Below are 26,763 nucleotides of genomic sequence, written 5' to 3' on the forward strand. Positions count from 1 at the left end.
CTTATGCTCTACTGTTGTGTCTAAGTCACTTTTCCTTTCTTTAGAGATGTCTCTACTGACTCTCTGCCTGCTATGGGCTATCCTTGCTCTCTGTGGTGTTAGTGGGACCCAGACAGGCCAGCTCTGAGGGGGAATGCCTGCCAGTGAATTTGAGAGCCGGAAAGTGTGGTGCTAGGAAAATTTGTGCTGGGCCACTAGTCCTGTACCAGATCCCCCAAAGCACTATGGTGGCTGGGGCTCTGCCCTGGGGCAGCTGGGGGCACATGGATGGGCACAGCACTGATGATGGCTGGGTGTGGCTGGGCCTGGCATGTGATGGTGGCTGGAGATGTGCAGCTGTGCACATGGCAGTGGCTGTGCACCTGGCGGCTGTCACGACAAGGTGATGAGGGCTTGAGATTTGTGGAAGCTAGGTAGGGCATATGTGGGGCTTTAACAAAATTTGCCCTAAGCCCAGGCCCAAGGCCAGCAGTCTTGGAGTGGGTGGGTCCTCAGGAAATCTTGTGAGTGTGGCACACTACTAGCAGGTTAGGTTACAAATGTCTGTGTAGCCCCATCTTCTTCAGGTGGCTCTGTGTTTATGCTGGGAGTGGAAGAAGAAAATGATGCCTGCCAGCTCCTTCATTTCTAAAGCGGTCCCCCAACATACTGAAACCAGTATGAACAGAGTCTCTGGTTTGTCCCATGTCTTATGTAAAGTGCCATTTTTATGTGGTTTCTCCATGTAGGCCACTGTGTCTTTAAGGATGACAACCCAGCTATCACTCGTCTTCTTGGCTGGCCCAGTGCTGAGTCAGCTGACTTTGCAAGCTCCAGGTTCCAAGCCCTACTGGTTTTACAAACTCATGGAATTCAGCCACTCTGGTTTTTAAGGCCAAATGTTATGTGGATTAGTCTTCCCCATGTGAAATCCTTAGTGTGAGGGCCTGTTTGCCCACCTACTGTGCTTGCACGCAGCTCCCTCCCTCCTGGGGATAGCCTCTTTCCACCATTCTGACCTTCCTAACCTTTCATATGCAACTTCTTCTCTATATTTAGTTGTGAAGTTTGTTTTGCCAGTCTTCTGATCGCTCTCCTGGTCACTGACTTGTATGTGGATGCTATCTAGTTGTAAACTGGGATAGGGTGAGCTCAGGGTCCTCCTACTCTGCCATCTTCCCAAGCTCCTTACAATGAATGTAATTAACACATCCATCACCCCCACATACTTACCATTCTTTGTGTGTGATGAGAACACTTGAGATCTACTCTCAGCATGTTTCAGGTATATAATACAGTATTATTAACTATGGTCATCATGCTGTACATTACATTCTGAGAACTTATACATCTTATAACTAAAAGTTTGTACCCATTAAGCAACATCTCCCCATTTCCTCCAGTCTGCCCCCAGCCCCACCATTCTACCCTCTGTTTCTGTGAGTTCAATATTTTTAGATTCCATGTATGAGTGGGATCATACAGTTTTTGTCCTACATCACTTAACAGTGCTCCAGGTTTATTTATGTTATCACAAATGGCAGAATTTCCTCCTTTTTCATGGCTGAAAAATATTTCATTGTATATATACACCACATTTTCCTTATCCACTCATTTATGTTGTTTTCATATCTTGGCTCTTGTGAGTAATGCTACACTGAGCATGGGAGTGCACATACCTCTTTGAGATACTGATTTTATTTCCTCTGGTCATATACCCAGAGGTGGAACTGCTGGATCACATGGTATTTCCATTTTTAATTTTTGGGGCAACCTTCATACTGTTTTCCATAGTGGTTGTACCAGTTTGCATTCCCACCAACAGTGTACAAGGGTTCCCCCTTTTCTCTACACTCTCACCAGTACTCGTTATTTCTTGTCTTTTTGAAGTTCATCCTAACATGGGTGATGTCCTATCTCATGGTGGTTTTGATTTGCATTTCCCTGACAGTTAGTGATGTTAAGAACCTTTTCATTTATTTTTTTGGCCAAGTGTATATTGTCTTTGGAAATATGTCTATTCTGAGATGCTTTATATAAAAAGGATTGTGAGTCACTGGTGACGACAGTCACCAAAGCAAATTTCTTAAAAGACCTTTCTAATCCTCTTTGAGGTTATTCCTACTCCATTTATCTGTGGAATCTGTTTTAGGGAAATTGGAGTAAATACCTATAAACTTAAAATAAGGAAAATGAGGGATATATCATGTGTGTGGATAATTTTCATGAAGTAGACCCAGAGCTATTAAATATAATAATACTAGGCAGCTTATCAAGATGTAATCCCAGGGGTGCCTGGGTGACTCAGTTGGTTAAGTGTCTACCTTCAGCTCAGGTTATGATCCCAGGGACCTGGGATCGAGGTTCACATTTGGCTCCCTGATCAGTGGGGAGTCTGCTTCTCCCTCTCCCTCTCCCCTCCTTCTGCTCATGTTCTCTCTCTCTTTTTCTCTCAAATAAGTAAAATCTTAAAAAATATATAATAATACTTGCTTTGTGGCAAATGTAAAACTCTCAACTGCAAAAACAGAGCAGTCACAGAGCCAGTAAGTGGTGGAACAAGGTCTTGAATGTGAGTCTTATGATTCCACATCTAATGTTTTTTAAGACTCAGAATTCCAAAATATGCCACCATTATCCACTGCACTTTATTACTAGTGACCTAAATTGGGAGTGCTAACGGGGAATTATGACATAAATATTCTTCAATGTAGCTAGTTGTTTTTAAATATCTAAAGGGATTTCACTACTCACAATATTAGATGTTGCTTTAAGCATTCTTCACAACTGTGCATTTCCAAGAAGGCAGATGATTGCCACATTCTGTCATTTCACTGGGCAGTAATTGATGTACTGGTTGACCATTGATAATTAGTAAAACGATTTCAGCTGTTGGTTCAGCAAAACAAAGGAAAATTATTCATGGCTATTACTAATATGTATTACAGCACACCATTTTTTGTTTCCTGTCTGAGTGAGAATTCTGCATTTCATATCTACAACTAGGCTTTAGAACTGTCAATACTATTATATACCATGTAGTATATATATATATATATATATGTATATATATATACTATTATATACTGTGGTTCGTGTGTGTTAACATGAACTAAATGCTGATTGCTTACCCTGAGATTGGAAAATATTATCTTCCCTGTATTCTGTGTAAGTTGGTGCCTATCATCTTGTCCTATATATACAGACCCAATGAAACACATTTATTTAATTTGAATTATTTTTTTGTTTTTTGGGGTGTTTTTGTAATTTGAATTATTATTGACAATTTAAGAATAAACAGTATCATCAATTTATAGCACCAGAGAAGGTACCTATCCATCTACTTTTAAGTATAATCTTTTTTTACTCCAGTATAATGAACATACAGTATTATGTTAGTGTCAAGTGTACAATCTTTACACAAGGTAGGTGTCATATGTGATTAAAACATATATAATGAGTCCAACCCTTCCTCACAATTCCTTTGTTATCACTCTAATCCACAGTTTACAATGTCAGTCTGAGACTTCTACAGTGGCTTCATGGCTAGCTTTCTTGAATCTGATCTTCAGCCAGCCAGGTTGCCTTGACTGTCATTAATAGGAGCAATTAAAAACAAAATAGGAGTAAATTTTCTTAGAGGCTATTGTAATTATGCTACTTTCTTGCTCAACATGTCTTATCCCATAGAGTCTCAGTACTTCTGCCCTAATGCCAGTTTTCCATAATCATCGTAATTGTGCTAAAAAGCTCACCTGTTTATATTTAATCCTCAGCAAACAGGTAATTTTACATATAGGGAAACTGAGGTTTAGGGTGGGAGATGACTTGAATATAATCGCAACCAACCTGTATTTGGCAGAGTCTGGATGTGACTTCAGCTAAGTCCTGTTGCCTCAATTTACCTTTCTAACATTATTCCTCCTTACTTTGCTATACATACAATTAGCAGTGGTCATTCTGGTGTCCACACGTTCTCCACAAATACAGTATGCTTGTACTTTTGTTCATCCTGATCTTTTATTGGAATGCCCTTTCTCTTCCCTTTAGAGGCTCAAATTCTACGCATCTTCCAGGGCAGCACAAGCCCCAGATCCTCTGTCTTCATTGACCTCCGTCTCCTTTCACTTTCTTTTTTTTTTTAAGATTTTATTTGCCGATTTTAGGGAGAGAGAGAGAGAGCAAGGAGAGGAGCAGAAGGAGGGGGAGGAGCAGACTCCTGCACTAAGCATAGACCCCAATGAAAGGCTTGATCCCAGGACCCTAAGATCACTACCTGAGCCAAAATCAAGAGCCGGTCACTCTTCCAACTGGGACAGCCAGGCACCCCTCATTTCCCTTCTATAGCACATTAAAAATTCCCAGTATTAGCATACTGTCATCATTATTTTGTGGACATTAATCATTCCTACCAAAACATATTGTGAGCTGCCCGAGGGCAAGACCATGTTTTACATGCCTTTGGTATTTCTTGGCACAGTCATAAGCCCATTGTAAATGATAATAAATGCTGGCTGTTTAACTGTTATTTTGCTTTAAATGAGCCTTTCCTTTTTTGGCCTTTTCTCAATGAGAATAAAAAGGATTTGTTAAAGCCTGTAATTGAACTTTAGCTATCAGCCATTCTGCATTTTAGTTTTGTAATATAATAACAGTAATTCTTATTGGGCTCATTTTTTTTTCCATTCAACATAAAATAGTAAATGTAAAACATGGGAAATAACAAATTACTTTAAGGAGTATTCTGAGCACCATTTGGAGTTCTCAGACTGACCTGAATAAATAATTTGAAAATGCGGGTGTGTCCTGCATTTTTATGCTTCTAAAATGGTCTATGAAGTGAGATGTTTAATCATTTATTAAAAACAAACAGATCATTTAGACCCAGAAAAATGTAGTAGGCAAAGTAAGATTAACCCTTTTAGTTGCTAGTGTCACATAATACTGTCTAAACAATGTACAGGTGGGGAGACCACTCTAATACAGTACTGGCTAGTGCGTGCACCCCAGCTTGCTGCTTCTTTCTTTATGGAGAGCTGTATTTCTCTCCCAGGCCCTTCACCTCTGTTTTGCGCCCCTCCCTCCCTCCCTCCCCTGCCCAGCCAAGTGTTGAAACATTTTGTAGGACTAATTTAGTCTAAGTAATTTCATTTGAATTTTGGTAAAGTGACATTCAGAAGTTATGGTTCTTTGGATAAATCTTTCTCTTAATTGGTATAGGTCTCAAAGGTATAAAAGTAGTATATACATGCATGTGTGTAGAGAGAGAATATCCCCCATACTAGCTTGATAAATAAGTACATAAGTTATGTATATCAAAGGTATAAAAGAAGAAAGCTATATATATCCATATATACATAAACATGTTTGCACAAGTGGGCATGTGTGTGTGTATGGAGAGAGTGGGGTGGAGAATATCCCCATACTAGCTTGGTAGCCCATTTCTATAAACATTTTTTGTGATGATTCCTTAGATGTAAAGTTTGTATCCTTCTTGTATCTTTTTTATTCCTGCATCACCCTTTTCTCAACTTTCTTGTGCATTAATGATCCTGGTATAGGCATTTTCCAAGATTGATGGACGACTAGCTAAAAGGTTTCATAGCCCAAGGCAAGGGAGAGGTCCATTAACTTCACATGGTCAATAATTTCCCTGGGTAATGCCCTCTTCTGAGATTTTATTGCTAATAAAACCCATGTTATAATGTTCAGAAAAATTAAACATCATTGTAAGTTGCTCATTCTTAAAATTAAACCTGTCCTTGCCTTTTTGCTGTGTCTTCATTCCTCATATATGTTGGTATGCTTTTTTTATATATATCTTTAAAACTTAAATTTTACTTTCTTTTTATATATTGAGTCCCACGCTTAGAAACTAATACTCATTTTCAAGTGACACATTTATATAATTCCCTTAACTAAAGGAATCAAGCGTGGTATTCTGAAATGGAGTGTCTGTAACTGATAGCTTTAGTCAAAATATATATTTATATCTGATGGGTCTACTAGGATTACTAGGTTGCCAAATCCAGCTAAAAACTTAGGGGAAAAAAGACACTTACCATCAGCTGGGAAAAAATAACATAATTTTGTTGTTTCTGTGGTGTTTAATGATTTGACTGAGGCAGGCTGAATATAAGACCATCTTCCTGCAGACCTTACTTTTTCATCCAAAGAAACCTTCCGTGGACTTTTATTGGCCTTTTGGTTTAATTTGTCACCCCCTCTGAAATCACTAATTCTTTGTATGGCTTTTAATTTTTAAATCTCTTCATATACAGAAACTTAAAATAGTCCTTTGTATTTTCTGAAATATGTCCAAATGGGCTTTGATTTTTCTTTAAGACAGAGACAAAGGTATTAAAAGTTCCAAGAGTGGGAAAGTTTACTTAAATATTTTTCATACACTTGGGGAAATTACCAGTAATCTGTAGGCTTGGATACATCCGATCTCATCCACATTGTGTCCAAATACGGGGTATAGAGCTTCCTCTCCCAGTTTTCTTTCTTTCAATGATGGGATTAAAAAGTACAGAGGGAATAAATTGAGAATCAAAACACTTTATTTTGAGCTCATCCTTACCAGCCAAGTGACCTCTGGAAAATCGCTTAACCTGCTAGTACATTAGTTATATATCACCCCCTCGAAACACTATTTAGTAGCAGTGATATTTGCCCTGCCTACCTATAGGGCTATAGTGAGAATCAATGCAGGCAATGTAGACAAAAGTGCTTTCTAAAGTCTAAAACCCCAAACAAATATCATATACCAAATGAGAATATAGCTGCAGCTCGGCCTTGCTACTTTCCTTGGCATGAAATGTCTCTCTATAAATTACTTAGTCTGCCATTGTAAACTTGGGAAAGAAAAAAAGAATCAAGGTCAAGAAAAATATGCCTATGAGTTATTCTTCTGCATGTTAATAAGTGAAAATGGTACCCATTATGGCCCTATAAGTTGTAAAACCTGGGGGAGCCATGTTGGCTAATTATGTTAATGGTTAGATGCTGGAGGATGTTGAATATTAATTCCTATATAGAATTTGTCTAATCATCCATTTCTTACCTGCCAATCTGTTCCAACTACTAATCAATCAGGCAGAAAACACAGAACTCCAGCCATTAGAAAACAAATGGCCACACATATGTAGCTACCCATATGCCTGAATCCTTCATTTTTGATAAAAACATATTGCCTGTAATGAAATAACATTGTGAATATTTACTTCACTTTTGTATATAGAATGGATTCCCCTTTCTGTATGGAGCTGTGTAATATATGCATACATAAAAATGGCTGTTCAATCAGATCAAATAGTTCCAATAATACTGTCCCTATAATCTGGTCAAGAAAAACTACTCCATTGTCTAACTGATAAAATAGAAAACTAAAAGTAGCTACTGATGTGAGTCCACTTAAAGTGGACTGTGGGGAAATTATTAAGATGTTGGGCAGGAAATCTTCATCTTTAGAAATTCATTAGGTGGGAAAATCCGTATTCATTAATAAATTTAAAACCTATAAATTATTTTTCTATAAATTATTATTTATGTTATTTATAAATTCTTTATTCTTTTAAAATTCATAAAAATTTTTAAATTTATAAATCATTTAAAAATCAATAAATTTAATTTCCATATTCATAAAGCACTGCACTCAAATATGTGCAGTGCTTTCAACCAGGGTAGTATTGTCATTTGGGAAAGAACAGTTCATCGAGGGGGCCCATACCTCAGAGGGCAGGACATTTAGCAGTCAGGCTCTTGCTCTGTAATGACCCTACCCATAGTCATTGTGACAAAAGGCTGTTAGGAAGATAAATATCCCACTATCGAGAGCTACTGAAAGGAAAATTCTACATGTTAAGGTAGGACAGACAGAAAACTAAACTTTTGTCAGAGAATGGAGCCTAGAAGCACAGAGAAAGAATGATTAAAAATGACAAATGAAATTTTGAAGATAATTTTAATTAACAATTGTGAAGAAAGCAATTTTTTAATAATAAATTTATTTTTTATTGTAGTTCAATTTGCCAACATACAGAATAACACCCAGTGCTCATCCCGTCAAGTGCCTCCCTCAGTGCCCGTCACCCATTCACTCCCACCCCCCGCCCTCCTCCCCTTCCACCACCCCTAGTTCGTTTCCCAGAGTTAGGAGTCTTCCATGTTCTGTCTCCCTTTCTGATATTTCCCACACATTTCTTCTCCCTTCCCTTATATTTCCTTTCACTATTATTTATATTCCCCAAATGAATGAGAACGTATAATGTTTGTCTTCCTCCGATTGACTTATTTCACTCAGCATAATACCCTCCAGTTTCATCCACGTTGAAGCAAATGGTGGGTATTTGTCGTTTCTAATGGCTGAGTAATATTCCATTGTATACATAGACCACATCTTCTTTATCCATTCATCTTTCCATGGACACCGAGGCTCCTTCCACAGTTTGGCTATTGTGGCCATTGCTGCTAGAAACATCGGGGTGCAGGTGTCCCGGCGTTTCATTGTATCTGTATCTTTGGGGTAAATCCCCAACAGTGCAATTGCTGGGTCGTAGGGCAGGTCTATTTTTAACTCTTTGAGGAACCTCCACACAGTTTTCCAGAGTGGCTGCACCAGTTCACATTCCCACCAACAGTGCAAGAGGGTTCCCTTTTCTCCGCATCCTCTCCAACATTTGTGGTTTCCTGCCTTGTTAATTTTCCCCATTCTCACTGGTGTGAGGTGGTATCTCATGGTGGTTTTGATTTGTATTTCCCTGATGGCCAGTGATGTGGAGCATTTTCTCATGTGCTTGTTGGCCATGTCTATGTCTTCCTCTGTGAGATTTCTGTTCATGTCTTTTGCCCATTTCATGATTGGATTGTTTGTTTCTTGGCTGTTGAGTTTAAGAAGTTCTTTATAGATCTTGGAAACTAGCCCTTCATCTGATATGTCATTTGCAAATATCTTCTCCCATTCTGTAGGTTGTCTTTTAGTTTTGTTGACTGTATCCTTTGCTGTGCAGAAGCTTCTTATCTTGATGAAGTTCCAATAGTTCATTTTTGCTTTTGTTTCTTTTGCCTTCGTGATGTATCTTGCAAGAAGTTACTGTGGCCGAGTTCAAAAAGGGTGTTGCCTGTGTTCTCCTCTAGGATTTTGATGGAATCTTGTCTCACATTTAGATCTTTCATCCATTTTGAGTTTATCTTTGTGTATGGTGAAAGAGAGTGGTCTAGTTTCATTCTTCTGCATGTGGATGTCCAATTTTCCCAGCACCATTTATTGAAGAGACTGTCTTCTTCCAGTGGATAGTCTTTCCTCCTTTGTCGAATATTAGTTGACCATAAAGTTGAGGGTCCACTTCTGGGTTCTCTATTCTGTTCCATTGATCTATGTGTCTGTTTTTGTGCCAGTACCACACTGTCTTGATGACCACAGCTTTGTAGTACAACCTAAAATCTGGCATTGTGATGCCCCTAGATACGGTTTTCTTTTTTAAAATTCCCCTGGCTATTCGGGGTCTTTTCTGATTCCACACAAATCTTAAAATAATTTGTTGTAACTCTCTGAAGAAAGTCCATGGTATTTCGATAGGGATTGCATTAAACGTGTAACTTGCCCTGGGTAACATTGACATTTTCACAATATTAATTCTGCCAATCAATGAGCATGGAATATTTTTCCATCTCTTTGTGTCTTCCTCAATTTCTTTCAGAAGAAAGCAATTTTAATAGCACTTTATCACTTAGAGATGAGTAGCTTTTGTTGAAACCAACCTTTGCATAATTCTTGTTAATCACTTTGCCCCTTTCAGTTATTGATGATAAAATGCCCTTTACTCCACAAAGCAATCATCAATTTTATTTGTAAATTGACAGTTTTCTACCATTGACTTAAATTTTCTCAGTAAATACAATTTGTTCGAATTCCCCCAAGAGCCCCGGCTCTGGTGCTGCAGCTCCTAATACACATCACCCTGTCCTCACATGCCTTGGACTCAAGGAAGTTTCCTGTTGGATTCTTCTCCACATATTTAGAGACTAGCTAAGAAATGTCCCACCCTTTCCTTAAAACACACAGTCACGGGTAGCCTGGGTGGCTCAGCGGTTGAGTGCCTGCCTTCGGCCCAGGGTGTGATCCCAGAGTCCCAGGATTGAGTCCCACATAGGGCTCCCTGCATGGAGCCTGCTTCTTCCTCTGCCTGTGTCTCTGCCTCTCTTTCTCTCTCTCTCTTTCTCTCTCTCTCTGTGTGTGTGTGATGAATAAATAAATAAAATATTTTAAAAAAACACTCACGAACTAATAGCTACAAATGCCGTCATTGTTTCGCCATAACCTCTGTATTAGAGGTTAATTGTTTAGGGGAATTTAACCCGCTAAATGTGAGCTAATGAACACCAATCAAAGAGTAAGTATAAATGATCATTTATAATTTTAGATCATTTATAATTTTGGGTTTGGTGTGCCTTGGTCCCCAGCCAGCTCTGAGACGATTTCCTACTCCTTAGCTCTTTGCTTTCCCTTTTGTGCCCCGGCCGCCTTGTAATTACTGCCAGTTTGCTCCCACTGGAGGGACCCTGCCCCGGTACATCCATCTGCCAGGACACTTTCCTCCTGATCTTCACTCAACCCTGCCTTTTCTCCTTTCAGACCTCAATTCATCTCCTCAGGGAGGTCTCTCTAAGGCCAACATATCTAAACATGTGCTTCTCCTCTCCCCCATTCTGTCATTCTCCATAGCCTTGAGCCAGCTCTACTTCTCTTCAGAGAGCTTACTGCCCCCTGCTATGTGTTGGAGTACTTATCCAATAAAGTCTTTATCAATAACATATTGAGATGGTTAAGGGTGGGCTACCTGGGCTTGAGTCCAGTGCTGTGCCTTCCTACCTGGCGACCTTCGGCAGTTGCTTAACGTTTCATTGTATCTCCTTCAGAGTGCTGCTGCCCCATCTTCCTTGGCATGAAGATATGGCCTACGGAAAAAGCACTTGATAGACTATTTACTCCAACTTTCTGTCAAAGAAAATAATATTTGCTCCTCTCTTCTTCTCCTGCATCTCCTCTTCTCTCTTAATTTTATCTGTTTCTTATTACTCAGTCTCAGAAAGGCGAGGAGGAAGAATCACTTTCAGAGCTTTTCGCCATCTTGTGTATGTCCTTTTTATGAGACTCTTAGGTAGAAAATCTCAGTGATCTTAATTTCACCTCACATCTGCTTTTCTTTCCTTTTTTTTTTTTAAAGATTTTATTTATTTATTTGACAGAGGCAGAGAGAGAACACAAGTAGGCAGAGTGGCAGGCAGAGGGACAAGGAGAAGCCCCGAGCCTGATGTGGGACTCGATCCCAGGACCCCGGGATCATGACCTGAGCCAAAGGCAGACAACCAACTGAGCCTCCCAGGTGCCCCTCACATCAGCTTTTCAGTGAAACAGCTCTTCAACTGATTTTCTCTATCATACACTACAAAAAGTGACAATTGTCATTTGATTATTTGACTAATTTCAAGCCTCAACAAATATCTACACAGACCAGCTCTTACATCCTCACAGGTGGTACGTACTGAGAGTAAAAGCAGAGATTGCCAATAAAGTTTAGATTATAGCCTGTGTCCTTAACCAAAACTCAGAATATAATTATGCATATAAAAATCAGTGCTCATCAAAAAAAAAAAAAAAAATCAGTGCTCATCAAACAAGCAATCTTACTTGAGTTTTTTAAACATCTAAGGGTATTATTTTTTTGTTTCCAGAAGAAAATTTTTGCTACTATGTATTTTTTAAATGACTATTTTGGTAAAATTAAAGAAATTTAAAACCCAGATTTTCTCAAGCATTTAAGTTCAATTACAAATCTTATACTCCTTACAGTTCTAAAATTATAAATGATCATTTATACTTACTCTTTGATTGGTGTTCATTAGCTCACATTTAGCGGGTTAAATTCCCCTAAACAATTAACCTCAAATACTTAAATTCCCTTAAGAATTTCAACATATCTACCAATTTAATATATCTGATTATTAAAATTCTTTACACAGCTCCCAGTACGACACAATCTTCTTCACTTAAGCAGCTCCTGTGAATCTAATAGAGCAGAAACATTAATAAAGTAAATCAGGTCCACTTACACATTTAAATACTTTTATCAACTTTAAGATTCCTTTATACCTCTCAAGTCAAAGTCACAAGTCTAATGTTGATTAACCATTTCAAATCAAATCATTTCACATGTCAAATTCTCTAGCACATCAGCTTCTTTGAAATGTGTTAACCATCTTAAAAAGCGATAATAACTGAACTGGCAAAAGGTAATCCTAAACTTAACACAAAGTGATATTATTATTGTTTTAATTTCAGTTTCTGCTTTTAGAATTGCAAAGATACAACTATAGGATCTGAGACATGACGCCATAATTTCAGTTTGTGGTTAGAAAAGTCAATCCATAGGAGCCCCCTCATACAGTTTTATACTGAGTTTCTTCCCCATTTCAGTCAATTGAGCTAGTCTCTTATCATCTGATCGGATGCCATTTTGTCCTAATACTTTTTCCTGGCTGGTTATCATCAACAACCACCACTTATCATAATTTTATATTAGACTACATAACATGAATTAGAGTATAATATCTAATGGCTTCACTGTACCATATACACTGCATGCACAAAAGTAAACTATTTTCATGTTGCCTGGGGAATTTCTATGAGCAGATATATGCTAGTATTAAAAGATAAGATTCTGTTTTAGCTCATGTTCATGTTTCATTTCAGAAATACACTGTTGTCTATTAGTGGATCTTAAAGCAAACAGGATAGCGACAAACCCAGTTTTGAGTTTGATTGAGCACCTTTTTAGAACAAATGAGAAAAATTGATTGAAAGGTATTTTTTAAAAAGGACCTAAAACCAATTGGTGTTCAGGAGATTTCCCATGCAACTTTCCAAGTTGCTAAAAACAAAAAAACAAAAAAACAGGTTTTAAATTATAGTCCTGCTCATGAAACTATGAGCAGATGACCAACTTCAATGGCTGGAAACCCAGATTCAAAGTCAACTTCATTTATAGCCCCTCCTTCTTTTCTTTTAAACTGCCTCAACTTGTATTAATGGCATTGTAACTAAAGTCAAAGCTAAAGAATAGAACCGGAGGACAGGAAAAGCAGTTGAATTAACTTTAAAGTACTCTTCATATTATCCTTTAAAATCTTTACTTCTACAAGGAAGAAAAAAGTCTTCAAAGTGGAATGTTATTTAAAAGGAATTTTCAAGTGCAGGCGTTGGCAAAGCTGGCCGAGGGAACTATAGGCAATGAAGTAGCCGGAGGAAGAATGTCAGAACGAGCCTGAGGTTTCCATGTGAAGGCCTTGCTTCCTAATTGTTATTATGCTTACAAGGACATTCTGTAAAAAGAAAAATGAACGAACGCCTTGTTCAACACCTGCTGTAAAAAGATGCTGGAACTCTGTGGCTTGCTTAAATCATTTTTTTTCCAGAAACAAATTGCCGAACAAGCCCTAGGCCATTTAATTTCCAAATACCAGTAATTAAAATGAGTAACATCGTCAGAATTTGGCAGGGCCACAGCTTTCCTTTCCCTTTTCATTTTCACATAAATTTCAGTGAAGGTCAGATTTGTTGAAGGGAGGAGAGGGGGCGAAGCCTGCCGGCCGCGTGCTCATAGGAGGTTAAAATATGACTCGTTCACAGTGTCCCTCATAGTTCAGGACTTAATGGTCCTTGACGGGGATAACCTAGAAGTTCATTTTACTCTGTGTCCCAAAAGCAGTCATTGTCAATGTAATCTTTCTTGTGGGCTGAAAGATATTGTCAACAAATGATCTGACTTTCAATAGCAGTTGACCAGCAGTGCCTCAGATCCAAAACCTCATGAATGTGGATCCTTGTTGATCTGTTTCCTACTCATAGCAGTACAGATATTTATTCGGGTTTCCTTTCATTTTGGGTTTTTTTTTTTTTGGCTTTATTTCTTATACAGGTCATTTTTACCTATCTCTCCCTAAAAACCAAACTTTTTAAGGTGATAGCTAGGTCTTGTTCTGGGAAAGATGGGGTGCAGCAGTGCAGAGAATGTGTGCCCTGGTTGCAGTCCATTTCTCAGCTGAGCACTGCTACTTCCTAGATGGGCACACTGGGGTACCTGTCTCACCACACTTGGCCTTATTGCCTAATCTGTGAAGGGGAAAGATTAAAACTTGCCTCAGTGAAAATCCAAGGACATGGAGCATGTGAGGGAGATTGACTTTGCTGAAGGATAACCTGAGTCTCATTCCCACAACAGAGTCATCGTGGATAAGCAAATAAGGTTTTTCCTTTTCTAGTCTACCCCACCCTAAAGAGAGCAGTGAAGTCCAAGCTCCTGGAAGGGTGGGTTCTCCTCACCCAGCTGAGAGTAACAGGCATGGATCTTCAGAATGCCAGCCACCTGGGTTGTTCTCCACAGGGGCCCTGCTGGAGAGGATGACTCTCGTAATCTATGGAAGCTAGACGGTAAATGCCAAGGACATGAGCATCATCAAGGACCTTGAGTGGTAGAGCCTGTTGGGAGGGACATTGCAGTAGAAGGGCTGCAATCTGTTGGAAAGCCTCTAATAATGGAAAATGTGGGACTAGAGGACAAAAGGACCAGTCAGAAAAGAGCTCATCTGAGGCAGGAGAAAGAACACATGGAGACAATGTATTTGTCACATAGCATGGAGGACATCCTGATAGACCATTGCAGACAAATGGACAGCAAGACGGAGATCTACCTGGTTCTCTCCATTTGAGCCCCAGGAAACCAAAAACTCCAAAGAAATAGAAAATATAGAGTGGTTAAACCCAGTTCTTTGTGTTCTTGAAAGAATGAGTCTATAAGTGGGCAGATGGAGAGTCTCTTCACTCTCGGATGGTTTCAGATCACGAATCTTACAATACAACTTGAGAGCTGCTTCTTGTCCAATTATTTCTGATCTGATCCACAAGGAGATGAAAGATGATAAACAGAGCACAATGAACACGGAAAAGAACTAGGTGAGGAGTGAGGCTGCTGGGAATTTCATGGCCTACGTCATCTTCCCACGCCTCACTAGTCTGCAGAAATGTGGTTGCCTTGACAATAATAATGGATTTTCTAGCCCTGACCCACTTTTCCAGGACGTTTAGGAAAACCCAAGAGAGTAATGTACTCAAGAGCAAGTTCATTCCCAGGTTATCACAAAGCTTTGCCAGGAACATGATATTCTGGGTGGAAAAGAGCATGGGACTCCTTCCCCTCTGTTGAATTGGGTTCTGCAGCAGGGTTATTCCCGGTCCATATGTTTTGAGTTTAATGAAATAGCTTTCTCAGCTTTTACTTAGAGCGTTCTTTCACTTCAGCATTTACCTAAGTGTCCAAGTGACTGGAGAAATGGATTCAAGCAAAAGGCAGAATGTTTCTCTTCCCTCAGAGGACATAAGATGAGAATAAGCTTGTAACAGATACTGTCAGTGCCCTGTCTCTTAGTGTCCCTGGAACTTTCTGTATGTTGCTGTAGATGTCCAGCTACCCAAATCCATATCCCTGTGCCTAAGGATGTGACCAGTGCTAAGGAATGCACACCTCCTGGGAGCAGCCCTCAGCCCTTGATTCTCAAGATAGGTGTGTAAACTTCTCAGCTCTCATACTTCATGTGTTGTGTACTATTTTCCAGAGGAATTCTGCTCCAGAATTCCCCTGGGGCAGTTGGCTTCATGTATTGGTTACCTTCCCTGCCCTGTCTCATGACCCCATTCTTCTACCAACGTTATCGGTACCTCCCAGTTAAGCTCCTTGAATTTGGATCCTTCCCTCAGGTCCTGAATCTGGAAAAATACCGAGACAAGAATCTTCAAATAAATTCTCTCCCAAGAAGTTTCTAGCAACTCCTACAAATAAATGACTCTTTAGTCATCCCAACTCATTAGAAGCATTCAGATATGTCTGTGCCACAACAGTAGGCACACACTGAGATCCTTCCCAGGACACTTCCATGGCAGGATGACCCCACCAGTTCACCAGTCATGATTGAATTCTTCCTCAACTCAAGCCATAACTCATCCTCCTTTACCTATACTGCAGCCCAAATTGCTTTTTATTAAATTTTGGCTTTATTGAAATATAACTGACAAAATTGGAAGGTATTTAAAGTGCACGTCATGGTGATTTTGATATATGTAACTATTGTGAAAGGATCTCCCCCCATCTCATTAAGTAGCTCATCCACTGCCTCATAGATTGATCTATTTTCATTTTGAAGAAAATATTTAAGTTCTACTCTCTTAGCAAATTTCATTTACACAATGGTGTTATCAATCAAATTGCTTTAAGCAAGAAGTAACAAAAGGGTTTTTAGTTTGCAATGACAATTCAGTTATTAGGATCTTCTATAGTTGTTCAAAGCCCCAGAGCATTAAGAAGTGAAAATAACGTACTATGGAAGGCAGCAATGATAGAAATAGTCATTATCCAAAATTATGATTTCCACAAATATTTTTCTCTTGACTATTTATTCTGATCCCATGTAAGTAAACTTTGTTCCTTGCTTGTTTACTGGGCATGAGATAGGGGTTTTAGGAATGAGAGAGGTTTGATTTTCAAATAAATATTTGAAAAATGAGAAGTATTTTACCTTAAAAATGGACTTTTGTGGGGGACCCTGGGTGGCTCAGCAGTTTAGCGCCTACCTTCAGCCCAGGGTGTGATCCTGGAGTCCCGGGATCCAGTCCCACATCGGGCTCTCTGTGTGGAGCCTGCATCTCCTCCCTCTGCCTGTGTCTCTGCCTCTCTCTCTCTCTCTCTCTCTCTGTCTCTCTCTCTCTGTCTCTCATGAATAAATAAAATCTTTTTAAAAATGGACTTTCAAATAAAGACATTTCAGGAGAACACTATTCTTCCAATACCTATAGCCTTGGTAGTTTTTATATGTGTTTTTTCATATGTGTTTTCATTTGTGTAATTTCATATAGTGTAATTATTTGAAACATGGTCGATTTGAAAGCCTCTCATTTACTTGTTCACTCTTAACCTTTCCTCAAAAATGAAAAATCAGGCAAATATAATTTAGGTACAAAAACTCCATGTTATTTTTTAACTTCTAAATAGAAGGGAAAACCACAAATTAAATTACTAAAATGCTCCCCACATAAATCACTCCATGTAGAAATAGAGTAGAAAAGTTACCTTTTCAAGATGTGGTAAGCAGAACCCTAAAATGGCTTCCAAGAGTCCCACCTGTTGGTATATACATCTTTATAATCCTTGAGTGTGCATAGAATCTGTGAATATAATGGGATGTGACTCCCCTGGTTAGGAGACTGAACCCTCATGATTCAGTTGACTTTGAATTAATCAAAAGGGAAATTATCTCTGGTGGGCCTGACCTAATCAGGTGAGTCTTTACAGGAAAGATCTGGCCCTTCCTGAAGTCCTAGAGATTTAAAGTGTGAGAAAGATTGTTCTTCTGCCCTCAAAGAAGCTACGAGTCCTGTTCTGAAGTGGCCTGTGGAGGAGATGACATGATAAGAACCTGAGTGGTCTGTAGGACCTGAGAACCATCCCTGGCTGACAGAAAGCAAGAAAACAGAGATCTCAGTAAGGAAATGAATTTTTCCAACAACTTGGCAAAGATTCAAAGAGAAACCTTCCCCCATCAAGCTTCCACATGGGGACATACCTCGCCAACGTCCTGGTTTCAGCCTTTGAAGACCCTGAGCAGAGGACCCCAGCTAAAATGTGCCCGATTCCTGACCTGTGGAAACTAGGAGGTAATAAATGTGTGCTACTTTAAGCTGCCAAGTTTGAGGTCATTTGTTAAGTAGCAATATATAACCAATGCACAAAATTTCCTTTGAAATTGATTTCCAGGGTCAGTCTATTATATTAAAGGCCTGTAATCCCCTGCATAAATTTTTTGCACCTCAAAAGACACCATCAAGAAAATGAAAAGGCAACCTACAAACTGAGGGGGAAATATTTGCAAATCATATGACTCAAGGGGACTTGTACCCAGATTTAAAGAACTCTAGAACACTTCAATAATAAAAAGCCCAGTAACCCAATAAAAAATGTGCAGAGTCTGAAGAGATATTATTCCAAAGAAGATAGACGGAAGGCCAGTAAGTAAACGAAATGCTGCATAACATTATTAATCATCAGGAAGATGCAAATCAAAAACACAATGAGACTTCACTCTCTATCTGCTGGGAGAGCTCTAATAAAAAGAGGACAGAAGACATTTGAACCCTCCTACACTGCTGGTGAACGTGTTAAATGGTGCTGCCGTTTTGGCAAACAGTCTGGTAGGCCCTCAGCAATCCCACTCCGAGAAATCTACACAAGACAGATGAAAACCTGTCCACACAAAAACTAGTATATGCATGTTCATAGCAGCATTATTCATAATAACAAAAAATGGAAACAGTCCAAATATCCATCAGCTGATGAGTAAATTGGGATCTATCCATACAATGAACTAGTATTTAGCAATAAAAAGGAATAAAGTACTGCTGCCTGCTACAACATGCTAAGTGAAAGAAGCCTATCAGAAAAGGCCACATAGGGACACCTGGGTGGCCCAGCGCTTGAGTGTCTGCCTTCGGTTCAGGGCATGATCCTGGAGTTCCAGGATCAAGTCCCCCATTGGGCACCTTGCATGGAGCCTGCTTCTCCCTCTGCCTATGTCTCTGCCTCTCTCTCTCTGTGTCTCTCATGAATAAATAAATAACATCTTAAAAAAAAAAGAAAAGGCCATATATTGGGGCACCTCAGTCTCAGTCAGCTAAGCATCTGACTCTTGGTTTCATCTCAGGTCATGATCTCAAGGTCATGGGATCAAGCCCTGAGTGGGGCTCTGTGCTGGGTGTGGAGCCTGCTTAAGTTTCCCTCTCTCTGTCTCTGCCCCTCCCCCACCCTACCCACTGACTTCCACTCCCACTCTAAAAATAAATAAATAAATACCACATATTGGGGCACCTGGGTGACTCAGGCAGTTAAGCATCTGACTCTTGATCCCAGCTCAGGTCTTGATCTCAGGGTCATGTGTTTGAGCCCCATGTTGGGCTCCACTCTGGGCCTGGAGCCCACTTAAAAAAAATAGAAAATAAAAAAGACCACATATTGTATGATTCTATTTATATGAAAAGCCCAGAAGAGGCAAATCTATATAAATAGAAAATACATCATTGTTTAGTTGGGGTGAGGGATGGGAATGGGGCATGGCTGTAAAAGTATAGAGATTCTTTTGAGAAAAATGGAAATATCCTAGATTGTCATGATGATTGCTTATCTCTGTAAATACAGTAAAAATTGTTGAGCTGTACACTTAAATGAATGTTATGGCATGTACATTATATTTCACTAAGCTGTTTTTATTGAGGCTAGTTTCTCCTTTGTTTTGCTGGGGTCATGCTAGGAGAGCAAGGGTTCTATAATAATGAGACCCAAAAAAAGGGAAAAAAAGCCAGTCCCGTGATAGGCATAAGTCAGTGACCAGATTTTATATGCTTTCTGATGGTGTTGGAAAGGCAGCACGGCAGAGGGAGAAGCCACACTCATGAAACCGTGAGTTTGCTTATCTTTGCCCATTTTCTCACTAGCTCGGGAACCTCTCTGACTTGGACTGGATAAATTCCCAGTCACTCACAATTCTAAATGTTCTGTTCAGCCTAATGATTTATACAAAGATAGTCACTAAAATGACATTTGAAGTATCCAAGTATGCCAAGATATCACTGAAAAATGTTCTTATCTTCTTTAAATGAAAGAATTCATTTAAATCCAAAAGTGTGACCGAGAATGACCTCAAACATTTCACAGTACCTTTTCTGTGTTACTTGTCTTAAGTTTAATGCTAATGTGAGATCAGGATTTCATGCAAGCTACCACTTAGATCGGAAGCCCAATTATTTGCCTTAGTTTTCCTAATCCCAATTTTGTTCTTATTCTCTAACTAAATTATTTTCAGGCTGTTTTTCATTTACCTGTTCTGAAAGCTCAGAAATGAGGAAAAGAAAGAACACAAACCAGTTTAATGCAATGAAAAAAAAATTCGGGTGCACTTAGAACATCTAAATGGCTTTCCACTTTCCTTGGTCACTAAATACTCGCAAGGTCTTAGTCTATTAGTTACTAAGGTAACTCAAAGCTGGCAATATGTTGACATACCTTTCAAGGCCAACAGATTTTTCAGTATTTCACAGATAATGTCACATTAACCTCAAACTTGGCCTTTTCCCAAAAGAACAATGGTTGTTTGAATGAATCTGTTACAATTTTATTTTTTGTTTTTTTTTTTAAAGGAGCTTTTTGCTGCACTTTCCTTCAGCTCAGGTATCATTGATTCTGTTTTTAGAATAACATAATAGTACAAGTCAGATATCTTTATTGATGCCTGCAGTAAACCACTCATTTGCCCCTTTTGCCAGATACTCACAGCCTGAGTCAGAATCTGTGTAGTCATCCAAATGGTGCTCAAAAGAGAGGACATCCTTTCATTTACCCAGACAGCCCCACAAAGATATTCCTGGTGTAGGGACGCCTGGGTGGCTCAGCGGTTGAGTATCTGCCTTTGGCTCAGGGCGTGATCCCGGAGGCCCCAGGATCGAGTCCCACATTGGGCTCTCTGCATGGAGCCTGCTTCTCTTCCCTCTTCCCATGTCTCTGTCTCTCTCTCTCTGTCTCTCATGAATAAATAAATAAAATCTTTAAAAAAAAAAAAAGAATATTCCGGGTATAAATCAAGGCAAAGAGGATGTCTTTAGGATAGAAATGGACAGTCTTTTTGCCTTTTTTGCCATTAATCATGGTGTATAAATTCACATGTGCAAAGTAGGATTTTCTGTCCTCATGTTGAGAATGAGAAGTTGTAGCCAGGAATCTAGTGTATTCCTCTCATAGCCCATCATTACAGTGGGAAAGCAGACCTGGTGTGTCTAAGAATCAGCTACTAGTCAAATTTACTCACTGCACTCACTGAAAGGAAAAAAAATACAGTGAAGAGAGTTAGTCTTTTCCAAAGAACCCAAATTAATAGTAAGATAAATGTAAATTTGAGCAGATAAATTAAATATTAACAAAATCTAATATACTGACAGCAGATGATCTCTCTGTTTAACAATGTATATACTTAAGAAACATTTGAGATAATGTACATATACTAAATCTGATCCAAGAAAATGCCAGTATCTAAAATCATGGTAGTGTTCAACCATTTGCAAACCCCCGCCTCTGCCACCCGCCGCCCAGACACATAAATCTTGATATTTGTGGTGGTGAATTCCTTCTTCTTCTAAAGTTCTTCTTGTTTTGGAGATTAAGTAGTTCTTGGGAGCTCTGAAATGTATTTACTTTCAGGAGCATCTGGCTGGCTCAGTCAGCAGAGCATGTGAGTTTTGACCTTGAGTTTGTGAGTTCAAGCCCCACATTGGGTTAGAGATGACTTAAAAATTTTTATTTTTAATTTATTTACTTTCAGTTTAGTGAACTTCAGGTATCCTTAAACTTGACCTTATTTACTTAGATTCTATTTTAAAAATATTTCTGAATCTTGCCAGTTATATCAAGTTCATATTGAATTCATCAAAGGGGTTAATAAAATGACTCCAAATAAAATATTTTCTCTAAAGCGATAGTGTGCTTTCCAGTTTAGCCCTGTAATAGTTAAAATGCTAAACTAGCACTATAGTCAATTCAGTGATTTATTTACTTATGTAACTTCTCATTTAAAGTTTGCTTTATTAAAACTAATTTTTATTATTTCCCTGTGGCAATCTAAACTTTGAAGAGTGGGGAAATTATCCACCCTATGCATATTTTGTACTATTATTAACATCCAGTTGTGTTGTAGTTGATTTAAAAGTGTTGAAAAACAAATGAATGTTTTGCTTACTGCAGAAAAGCTTGTCATTGAAAATTCAATGTTAGTGAATACCCCATTTCTGTATTCATGATTATAAGAATACCAATTTGCATGGCACTTTAGGATAACTAATGAACAGTGTAAGATTAGAAGTTGGAGGTTACTTTAAGTCATAATACTTTTCAAGAAACATTTTGTAGCTAATAATCCTGTATTATGTACTTGAAAGTTGCTAAGAGAATAAATCTTAAATGTTCTTACCACAAAAAAAGAATTAGTAATTATGTGACACATGGAGGTGTTAGCTAATGCCATGGCAATAATCATTTTGCAATATGTAAGTGTATCAAATCAACACATTGTCTACCTTAAGCTTACACAATGCTATATGTCAGTTGCATCTCAGTAATAAAGCCTGCAAAAAGAAATATTTTGTTTGTTGAAGTCCACTGTGAACAATGTAAAGTTTGAAAACAGAATCAACAGAATAAAAAGCTGTAAGACAAAGAATTGAGTGCATTTTTTTCATAGTTGCATATTCAGGTTTGTCTAGGTAAAAATAACTTCTTTGGTGTTTCCCCATTTTAGCTGGGGTTTTTTTTTCTGCCTATTTCTAGTTTGTTTTGTCTCACTTATGTTAATGAAATTCTAAAAGGGCAGCCAAATGTCATGAAGCTTTATTTCATCACCTAACCCTTCGGTTTTTTAAAACTAGGTTCAAAATTCAATTAAGATCACATAGATTGTTGTCAAATGAGCTGCCTTAAATAGAATAAAATATTAACTGTAACATAGGAAAATGTAAAAACATTTGGAAAGGAGCAATGCTTGGAAAAGTTCTAAGATGTAAGAAATAATCTGATAATATAATTGAAATTGTGTTTTCACATACTGAAAAGATAATAAATAGCCTTTGCCTTGTCAGGCTTTATTGAAGAGATGATACACTGAGAGTTTGTTTTCTCTGTTTTTGAGCTGTATATAACTTTTGATTCTTTTTATTTTCACTGAATATATTTAACATGTAACACTAAATTTAAGGTATATGTTACTTTCATACATTTATAGATTGTAATATGATTGCTATTGTAGTGACATTTATCACATTATATAATAACAGTAAAATATTGTTTATATTCATGATAGTGTGCATTAGATCTCTGTAGCTTATTTACTATTCATTCCATGTTTGTACCCTTAAATAGTATCAGTCATATCCCTCACCCCTCTCCTTAGGGTAACTATTATTCTACTCTGTTTTTACAAGTTCGAGTTTTTTAGATTCCACGTATAAGTGATATCATACAGTATTTGTTTTTCTCTGTCTGACTTACCTCATTTAGCATAATGAGCTCTCTGTCCATCCATGTTGTCACAAATGGCAGGGTATCCTCCTTTCTCGTGGCTGAATAATATTCCATTGTGTATAGATACCACATTTTTTTTAATCCATTTATCCATTGGTAGGCATTTAGTTGTTTCCATATCTTGGTCTGATTCTTTTCAAATTAAGAAACTTTCCCTTAAATATTTCACTACCGTTGCTTTACTCAAGAAGAACAAACACTGTAATATATTGGAGGGAATGGGATAAACCCTTAAAGTCAATTCATCCAGTCTGAGAAAACCTAGTCATATATGGCCAGTTATACTATCGGAGAAGCAGATAATAACTGAATCAGAAATACTTTATCATTTACTCAAAGCCTAGCACTGTGGCAGAAGTTGATGAGTACAAGGCAATTATTAGACATTTAAAGGAAATGTAACCTTATTTTGTAAGTAGGCTAGTCAAGCAGGATATATTGATGACATAATCATGCTTAATCTTTCCTTCTAGACTATAAACTACTTAGAATCTGGGATTGCTTCTTATTCAACTCCTTACTCTTCATAACTGGTATCACTGAATCCTGGATTCAGAATGTGAACAGATGAAGGAACAAAAAACAGACTTTTTCTTCTTGACAATTTAGTGTAAATCCTGGTAAGAAAGACTCCCATGATTATGATTTCTCTAAACTGCCTTGCTTGTCCCTACTATCCCTCATAATCAGCTAAATTTCTCTACAGAAAACAGAAGAGACTGACTCTCAGCTGTTTTCTATTAAAAAAAAGTTATCTTACTCATGTGGTGACCTCTCATGATTTTCTAGCCTTTTGTGGCTTTTGTGTGCTTTAATGAAGACCCATACATATGCATTGTTTCCTTCAAAACCATTGTTATGAAAATATTCTGAATCTATAAAAGCATTTTCTAGTTCCTTTCCACCCTTGGAAGCCAGCCACTTTTTTTTTAAGATTTTATTTATTTATTCATGAGAGAGACACACACACACAGAGAGAGAGAGAGAGAGACATAGGCAGAGAGAGAAGCAGGCTCCTTGCAGGGAGCCCAATGTGAGACTTGATCCCGGGACCCCAGGATCACATGCTTGGCTGAAGGCAGGCGCTCAACCACTGAGCCACCCAGGCATCCCGGAAGCCAGCCACTTTTAACGTTAGTTACAGTAATCAAGATTCTTGGTTCAAATTATTTTTTGAAAATTGCACTCTTGGTGTTGGGGGTAGGAGAAGATGGCAATCTCCACAGACAAATTATGAAAACAGAATACATAGCCTCAAAGTAGAATATGGACCTAAATATCCAGGAGCCCCTCTATCAGTTAGATTTGTAACCAAAATTAATATGAATGGAATTAATAATTCCAATAGAATGGTGGATGCACAGAGCATACCAGTGTTGGCAAAATAGCAAAATATAACATTAAAGTTGTACTTCAGGAGCTAAGATGTCTAGTGATGTCCAAATATAGGAAGTTTCCACAGCCACCAGAAGGACAAACACAGAACAACTAATTTTAGTGGATCTCAAACTTGTCTTAAACCAACAATCTTCTACTCGTGTTAATGTCTTGATTAAATATCACAGTGCAGGGCAGCCTGGGTGGCTCAGCGGTTTAGCACCACCTTTGGCCCAGGGCGTGATCCTGGAGACCCGAGATTGAGTCTCACGTCAGGCTCCCTGCATGGAGCCTGCTTCTCTCTCTGCCTGTGTCTCTGCCTCTGTGTGTGTGTGTGTGTGTGTGTGTGTGTGTGTGTGTGTCTCATGAATAAATAAATAAAATATTTAAATATATATATATATATTTCACAGTGCAGAGTACCCACACATTAAGTAAAAGAATTCCAGCTGGTAAACATGACCTAGACATTGGTAAGAATATATTTAAAATATATACACCATTATGTTTTCAGTTTACAGGAGGAAAAATGCAGCACAATTTTCCTTCCTCTTGTTGAGACACCGTCACTTAAGCATAAACTCGGAGTACTCAAAATAGAATTCAGGTTTACAAAATGAAAGCCTGGGAGAAGAGTCAGATTACTATAGAAAAGTAAAAAAAAAAATCTCAAGAAGGGAAAATAGGCATGCTTTATCCATCTTGCTTCGTGAAAGAGCTTCAGTTGAGATTGTCTAAAGTAGCAAGTACAATGAATATTGCCACAAATTGTGAATGTTTGAAGCGGTATGAGTGCTGACTACTAGTAGTATCATAAATATGTTCAGAATTGTTTTGATGCCTGTATTTTATAAGAAAAAATGTTGTGGAGGAGGTCGATGAATTTCTGTTAAAAGCCATTCCTTTGTGTTACATGTAATAGTGTAAATATTGGTTTACAGTCTTTATTTGACAAACCATGCATTTAAGTGAAATCAGCACAAAGGAAATAGGTGTACAGATATGTGATTTGGAGATTAAAGTGAGTCTTAAAATGTGGACAAAATGTGGAATGTGTCCTCAGGGGGGAAAATTGCACTCTTTAGTTGGCCAGTTGCACAATAAAGTTCATCATGTCAGTTTTGACTGCTTATTTGGGACAATATATCCTTTTACTCATAAAGCATTTAAAAATTTTGAGAAAGATAAGCACAGGAGGGAGGGGAAAATGTTAGTTGTCTAGTTCTGATCAGTTGAAATGGTAATAGGAAAAAAAGGCAACTGTGATTACTTAAGATTCTGGGGGGAAACAAAACTGCTTAACCAACATGTTCAACTCAAGAGCTCCAGAGAAAAAAAACCCTTGTCTTTGACAAGGGTGCTCCCAGGTCCATCCTTGAATTTTTGATCCCTGAGGGAGTCTAGTTGACATTTTGTCTTAGAACTTTAAGTACTTTGTATTCACGTTCTGGCAAAGCCCTTTATTAGAACTTTTCCTTATTGATGCCTGGTCATTTGGTTGCCCTCTCCCCAAATTTCTAGATTCTTCTGTGAATGCCTACAAGTCATCATATTGCCAATATGAAGTTTATTAAGAGAAACCAGCTCACTTCTACTCTTGTCACTCTTCAGAAGCCAGCTGATCAATTGTAAAATAGTAAGAGTAGCTACCATTATTGCATGCCTAATTTGTTCTAGTACAGTAGTAGGCATTCTATACATGTTTCTTAAGGATAGAGAGCAGTCATTTTATTCAGTAGAAGTATGTACACCTTTGTTCTGCAGTAGGTTATCTGGCCCAACATGTAAGAATCCGCAAATACTTGAGGTTAAGATTTCACAGCTTTGTAACTGGTTTTGTTTGCTCCTCCATCCACAGACCAGGACTCACACATTTCACAACTGTGGAAAGAAAAGCCTCATGTGTGCTGTCACCAGTGGCCTGAGGCCTCAGTTTTATTCTTTATTCTAGCTCTAAGATGGACCCCTAGGGAAGGTTATAAAGATTGTAATATTGAAAGTCGAGAAGGGGTTATTGTTTAGTAAATCCCTGCCCCAGGGAAGGAATAGATGGAGCCTCAGTGTACGTCTTCCTTCCTTACACAGTTCACTATGTGACAGAGGGTATGGTCACATACCACCCGTGTATGTGCCATAGCATCGCAAGGGACATGTGAACCCCAGTGGGATCACTTCCTTCCTGGAA

General features: G+C 38.4%; 1 pseudogene; it reads left to right on the plus strand.

The window, feature by feature from the left end:
* Positions 1-263: 263 nt before the first annotated feature.
* Positions 264-24,693, plus strand: LOC111094932 (annotated as a pseudogene).
* Positions 24,694-26,763: the final 2,070 nt, after the last annotated feature.

The sequence above is a fragment of the Canis lupus genome, chromosome X (genome assembly GCF_011100685.1).
Source record: "Canis lupus familiaris isolate Mischka breed German Shepherd chromosome X, alternate assembly UU_Cfam_GSD_1.0, whole genome shotgun sequence".
Classification (NCBI taxonomy): Eukaryota; Metazoa; Chordata; class Mammalia; order Carnivora; family Canidae; genus Canis; species Canis lupus.